The sequence below is a fragment of the Cryptomeria japonica genome, chromosome 11, assembly GCF_030272615.1.
Source record: "Cryptomeria japonica chromosome 11, Sugi_1.0, whole genome shotgun sequence".
In the NCBI taxonomy this organism is placed as follows: domain Eukaryota; kingdom Viridiplantae; phylum Streptophyta; class Pinopsida; order Cupressales; family Cupressaceae; genus Cryptomeria; species Cryptomeria japonica.
In genome coordinates this window covers 668,899,035-668,906,353 of record NC_081415.1, presented here as the reverse complement: position 1 = coordinate 668,906,353, position 7,319 = coordinate 668,899,035, and positions in this window count along the sequence as shown.

Sequence of the window (7,319 nt, the reverse complement as noted above, 5' to 3'; positions counted from 1 at the left end):
GTTCTTCAAAGAGAAGTCCCAAGTTCAAATCCTACATTGCTAAAAGTCATTTGTAGACGTCATCATATACTATAAAAGAGTCTTCTTTTTTATAATTCAATATTAATTTTGATTAAGATAAATATGCTCTATTTTTTATTGTAAATATAGTGCAAAATCTCTATTCACAATTTAATTATGAAATCATGTTTCAAATTAGGGATCATGTTGAAATATCTCATTATATCCATTTACATTTATCATAATTTAATTTAAATAAGCAAATTTTAACATCTATAACATCTTATGGAGTGAGCCAATGGACAAGATTCAGAGCGACATTAGAAGGTGGGGATGGTTATTTTCTTGATAGTAGCTTTGACCTATGCTATTGTATCTCTGCAAATACTATGGAATAAGAGAATACCTAAGCTAGTTGAAATTTGAATTCGGATGATGGATTGAAACTTAGGATCAGGTTGTTGATAAGAGTGGACCAAATCATAAAATATGGCAATCTCTTCCTCTCTTTAGAATTTGTTAGGGCATGGGGTTCTTCCTTGAGGTTAATACAAAGAAAATTATAAATAAATTTTTAAGTATAATTCTGGTTTTAGAATACAAAATATGTCATATCACGTGCCAAAATACTTCAAAGATTATCAATGTCTTAGTACTAGTTGTTAATGTAACTTCTTTTAAAGTAAACAAAGAAAAATGTGCAAGCAACTTAAGAGAAATAAAATTTCATCCCATTGGTGTTTGCAAATTAGGAATTTACTTCATACAAAGTTGCATGAGAAGAAAGAGTGAATAAAAATCTTTTTAATTATTTTTATAACTTGTATTTCTTTATGATATGATTTTGTCCACATAATTAACTTGCAAATTTCTTTGGAAAAATAGATATAGTTTGTAAATTTTAATTGATTGTGGTGAAATGAAAAACTATATAATATTTTTTCCTACACTCAATTTGAGGTATTGAGTTCAAATTCATAGATAACATATAGGTCCACAAGTAGAATTATTTGTAGAATAGAATCACATTGTAGAATATGACCACACTATAGACACTAAAATAATTAAACTAATTACAATTAGTTATGCATTATTGCCCTTTGGTAAATCACATTTTTATCCCATTATTGGTTACCATGATTCTCTATTGTCATTCTTATAAAACAAAACCAATAGCCTAATTATTAGTTAAGGTCATCATTCTCATGAACATTTCTAAAATGTTCTAGGTTCTGGTTTACTGTATTCTCTATAATATTTAGAATTTGAATCGTAATAATTTAATGAATTTCCATAATAATGTTAAGGAATGTCATCAGTCATAAATAATTGATGAGTAGGTAATCGTCATGTTTATATCCACTAAATCAATTATTAACATTATTCTTGCAACCCTCTTTGTTATTTTTTGAACACATTAAGAAATGATATTAGAATCTATAGATTAAATATTCCTCTTTACGATTACAAAGTAATGAAGAGAGATAATGGAAGAGAAAGTTACATGGTTAAAACATGTCAAACTAATGATCATCAAAATTTGGTTATTATTTTATACTTATTTTGTAATAATATATTTTGAACTACTATAAGAGTAACTAGAAAACCATGGGTAGTGACAAGTGTCGAACATAACCCAATTCCTATGAAGATATTTTCAAATATATATGTTGTGGAACATTTGTAAAGAGTGATGCATCATACCTTACCTTAAATTCTTAATTCATTTCAATGCATCCCTCTTTAGATAATTTGCATTCTCTTTGAAAAATACAAATATGTTGGTAAGAGGTGTTAAAGTAAATTATTATTTACTCTTCTTTCTTAAGTTCCACTTAGGCATATTATTTGTATTTATCATTTTTCTAGGTTGCATTAGTATTTGCACCTACTAGTTGTCAATAGGTGTATTCTACTTACTCCTACCTAACCTTTCATTTCATTTGTACACATGCCATTTTGTATACTTTCCAATTTATTTTCTTTTTCCTATATAAGTACGCCTTTGTACCATTTGTAAATCAATCAATCCATATTTGTTGTTGTATTTCTTGGCTTTCTCTATGGTTGGTCATCTCTTGGTGGGATCCTAATGGTACAACATATTGATTACTTCTACAGGATGTATTAATTTGAATCCTTTGGGGAAATATTAGAGTAGCCACATGATTAAAATGTGATGGACGAAAATATAGAAGGCAGATGAAACCCAATGATGTACTGCAACACCAAAAAGTTCATGAAAGATGGTGAGGAGGTCTTGAAGTATTAGAATGACTATAATCATAAAGGTTTATCATACCATTTGTATGTGGTAATAAATTACTAATTGAATACTTTAATCTCAGTGGTCTCTACCCTAGTGCCTTGTGTCTTCGAAAACTTGAGCCTCTCCCTTCATTTGTCCCTAATTCTCAATCTGCCCATTTAGTAATCCCTAATTATTAATCTTTGTTGTGACATGTCTCTCCTACTTGGCCTAATTCTTGTTGGGGTGGAGTTTCCTTCTTCTATTTCGAAACATTCTCTCCTACTCGCAAAATCGATTCTCATAATGATACATATTTCTAGACAATTGTTCAACACAAGAAGAAAATCATTTCTTTGAAGCTCTCTCCCTCTTAGGTAGTCCCTCCATGGGTAAAGCTGGGTCCCAACTGAGATTTTAATTTATATATACCTATAATTATTGTTTGGATGTTTAGTCTCTCTGTAGGATTTTTGTCTTGCAATTTTGTTGTATTTTTGTTTCAATTCTCCTTTGTTATTTTTTGTTGTTGGTTATCACTTTGGTAACCTCTCTCTCATGTTTTAGGATTAGGACCATATAAAAAACCCATCTTATCTTAATAAAAAAAATCATTTAAAAGAGATCTTTAATTAATTTCCTTTACTTCCCATACATATTTTATGAGTAATTATAATTGTATATGTACTTATTATTATTAAACTACTATTTACTTAATTATTTATTTACTCATATAACTATATCTATTAACTATAATATAAAACCTTTATTTTTTTTTATTTTTTTTTTATTATTTTAATATATATATTTATAAAACTCACATGACTCATCAATATAACTTTAACATTTAAATGAAAATTAGAGAGGGCACTCCATTTTTTGTTTTAATAATTATTTGGTGTGAGTAACCGCAAGAAATATATTATTTGTTGATGGTTAAAATAAAAATTAGTTAGTCTAATACAAAATTACTTTTGTTTGAAATTCTAGACTAGAGGTCTCTAAAGCAAGGCTCACATGAAAAAGTGTTGAAGGGGTACCCTAATCTATATGTCCAAGCTAAAAGATTATAATTTAAAACACTTGCAAAATAATATGATTATTAAAATAAGACTACAAATATGTTTTCATAAATCGATATGAAAAAGGAAATGATATTGGAAAACTTGAAAGCAAATTACAATAACAAAGTATCATTTTATAGATGACTTTCTATCATGCTTAAGAAAAGATGAAAACTTAAAACAAGCCTATAAGCCTATTGTAGCAATTCAATATAATCTTTGATCTCATCTTGTCCGATCAATGGAGGTGAGTCCCAAATAATGTTTGAAGGAAATAAAACTAGACATGAGAAGAGCTTTGGTGAAGATATCAACAACTCGTTCAGATAAAGGACAAAATTGTAACTCAACTTACCCAACTTGAACCAAGTTATGAATGTAATGATGTCAGATCTCTATAAAAATGTAATGATGTCAAATTTATATTTTCTTCATTCTAACATGAAACACATGACTCTTTTTAATGGAAACAGTGCTATTGTTATCACAATATATGGTATTTGGATGCTCCTAAACCAAATGTCTATCTGTCAATATCTATTTAATTCATATTTCTTGACAACTTTCTGATGTAGCTACAATGCATTTTGCTTCTATTGAAGAAAGAGCCATTGTTGCCTATTTCTTACTACTCTAGCATCCAACTCTAGAACCAAGTGAAAAGACAACCAGATGTATATTTTTTTAATCATGTTTTGACTAGCCCAAATATAATTTGTATAAGGAACCAACTAAAAATTTTTAGTGGAAAAATAATAAATTACAAACCTCATGATTATTTTAGCAAATGCCAATGAGATTCATGTGGATCCTTCATAAATCGAGATATGATGCTCACAACATACATTATATTGGGTCTAATAGTTGTGAGATACATGAGGTTTCCAACCAAACTTGTATATACATTAGCATCAACCTTGGGACTTACATCTTGCTTGGTTGATTTCTCACCAAGTTCTATGGGAGTTCCAAGTGCTTTGCATGCCACCATCGTAAAATTATTCAATAATTGAGCTACATACTTTGTGTGGGAAATAAATATAACTTTTGATGTTTATTGTACTTTCACACTAAGAAAATGGCACATGATCACCAAATCTCACATTTGAAATTATTATTTCATCTCTATTTGGAACTTCTCCATGAAAGCTTTGTTGTTACATGTATAAATAAGATCATCAACATAAAGGAAAACTATGAGAATATCATTACAAATACATTGGACATACAAGGTAGGCTCTAATTAGATTATATTGAATCATTTCTTGATGAAAAAATGGTTAATCCTAGCATACCAGGCATGAGGATCTTGCTTTAACCCACAAAGGGATTTTTTCAAATTCTAGTCTAAATGTTTTTTTCCTAGAAATTCATAATCGATAGGTTGTTCCACATAAACTTCATCATTCATATAACCATTCATGAATGTTCATCTCACATCCATTTTAAATATTTGCTACATGTATTGTGCTACAATAGCTAATATAATCTTGACTATATAAAGTCTAGCCAAAAAATAAAAACAATTGTGTAATCCACACAAAGATTTTGTGCAAATCCCTTGGAAACTAATATTCTGATATGTCATTCCATATTTTCATTTCCTACCAATAGAAATGGATGATGTTGTGGGTGTGTAGAATAATAGTGTTGAGAAAAAGAAGTAGTGAAAGATCTTAAGATAGATAATGGATGCCAAAATAGAGCCTTGCTAGGATAAGCATAATGATAGACTAGGGAAGCATTAGAGGAAACGATGACTAATTGGGAAAGCTTAGGCCATGAGCCCCTCACCCCTCACCTGAGGAATCTATTTTTCATTGAGTTCTTTGTAAAAAAAATTCTTGGGTAATTTTGTTCATTTCACATTTTGAACTTGTTGTTATTGTCATGAAATTTAAAATAAAAATAAAAATGGGTTTAGAACACTTTTTCTTAAAATGAAATGTTGTTGGCTAAGGCATTGATAACAAGAGATGGGTAGCCCCCACCTTAACAATAGTTGTGCAGTCTCATGCCAAATAGGGGTTGAGGCTTGTGAGTGGCACCCCTTTGGTTGTTCTTTATGATGCTTCCCAATATTAATATCTTATGATTACATATTGTCCCTTCTCCTGACTTGATAAATCTTACTAATTTTATATACCTAGAGGCAAAGTAGTCAACATAATATGTATATTTTAGCACACTTTACCATTTTTTCTTGAAACGAGGCAAAAATATTAGAAATTTAATTCTATCTAATATCGCAAGGCTGATATCTACTAGGTTTTCCCAAAAATTAATTAATATAATCTTGTTCTTACAACTTAGAAAGAAGCATAATAATGATATTTTTGCACAAATAATTACTATTGTTTCTTTCACATAGGCATATTTATCCACTCAATAGAGGCCTTGTGATAAATATCTTTTTACATAGGGTAAGACATTTAATGACAAGTTCTAACTCTTTTAAGTTATAAATAAACTGTATAGGTGATTTCTCAACCAAGCATGACTAAATGGGAACAAGATAGATTTAATGTAGTAAAAATTGTATTGTAGTATCTATACATTAATAGTTAGCTAGTAGAGGTATCACCTTATATATTATTTATTTATTTAAATTAAAACATAATAAAAGTTGCATTGTAGAATCCATACGTTAATATTTAGTTAACATAGGTATCACCTTATATATTCTTCCTTTATTTAAATTTTAAAAATTATGTAGTTCCAAGAGTTTATAACAATAGATAACCTAATAAAAATAGAAATCAAAATGATTGATAAAAAAATAGAGATCATAATGATTTTCTTATTTAGCAAATCTTCTCTTAGTACATTTATTTTCATAAGCTATAAAACAACACTAACACCTAACATTCATTACAATGTATTTTATACTAAATAAGTAGGTACAATCAAGATTTTGAAACTAAAAATGTATTATAAACTAGTTTCACAGTGAAAAATAAATGTAGAATATGTCATTGCAACCTACAATGGAATGAATAGATTTATTTTCTACAACATTCAATGGTAGGAATATTTTTAATAAAAAATGTATCTTATTTTTAAAAAGGTTACTTATTAAATATGTCTCCCTTTTATTAATGCCTTGTTGCATATATTCCACATATACATTTAAGAAATTGTTCACAATGTGGTGAGTTGGAGAGATAAGTGTTATTTATCTCACATTTGTTGTATGGATGTGATTGGTAGGGATTGAAGGAGATAAATAGGATGAGATAAATGTAATGATGCATATTAGGGACTTAGAATTTATCAAATAATGGAGAATAGATTTATGAAAGGAAATATAAGAAATTTAATAAATAAATACTGGATCCATAATCTTGGATAAAGTAAATAATCTATGTCCTGAACTCAAAAAAAGGGAGAAGCAAATTCTAGAACAATCTTGAATCTATCAGAGCTCAATTCAAGACTCAAGGATGGATTGTTACCAGATATTTTAACATGCCTCTCAAGGAGAATGAGAAATTTGGGGGGATTCCTTCCCAAATTGAGAGTAGAATGGATCTGATGATTTTCATTGATAATTAGGTGCTACATGATGTGGATCTTTAGGGTGCTAATTATACTTGGACTAACAGAAGAATTGGTACCAATCTTATACAAATGAGACTTGATAGGGCCCTTATCTCTAATGATTGGTTCAATCATTGCATCTGTTCATTGAATGCTCTTTCTCGTATAGGTTTGGATCACTATCCAATCTATTTTGTGGTGGACCCTATCTCTGGGAGGAGGAATTTCCCCTTCAGATTTGAGAAAATATGGATGGCCCACCCCAAGCTTGAGGAGGCTATTAAGGTTTGGTGGAAGATCTCAGTGGATGGTTCTTCCATGTTCCATGTGTCTAAAAAGCTAAGGCATGTGAAGCATAGGGTGAAGAGATGGAATAAGGAAGTCCTTGGTGATATTTTTGCCTCTAAATTTGTGATCCAGCTAGAACTCAATGATATTCAGGCTAAAATCCAAGCTAATAGGTATGA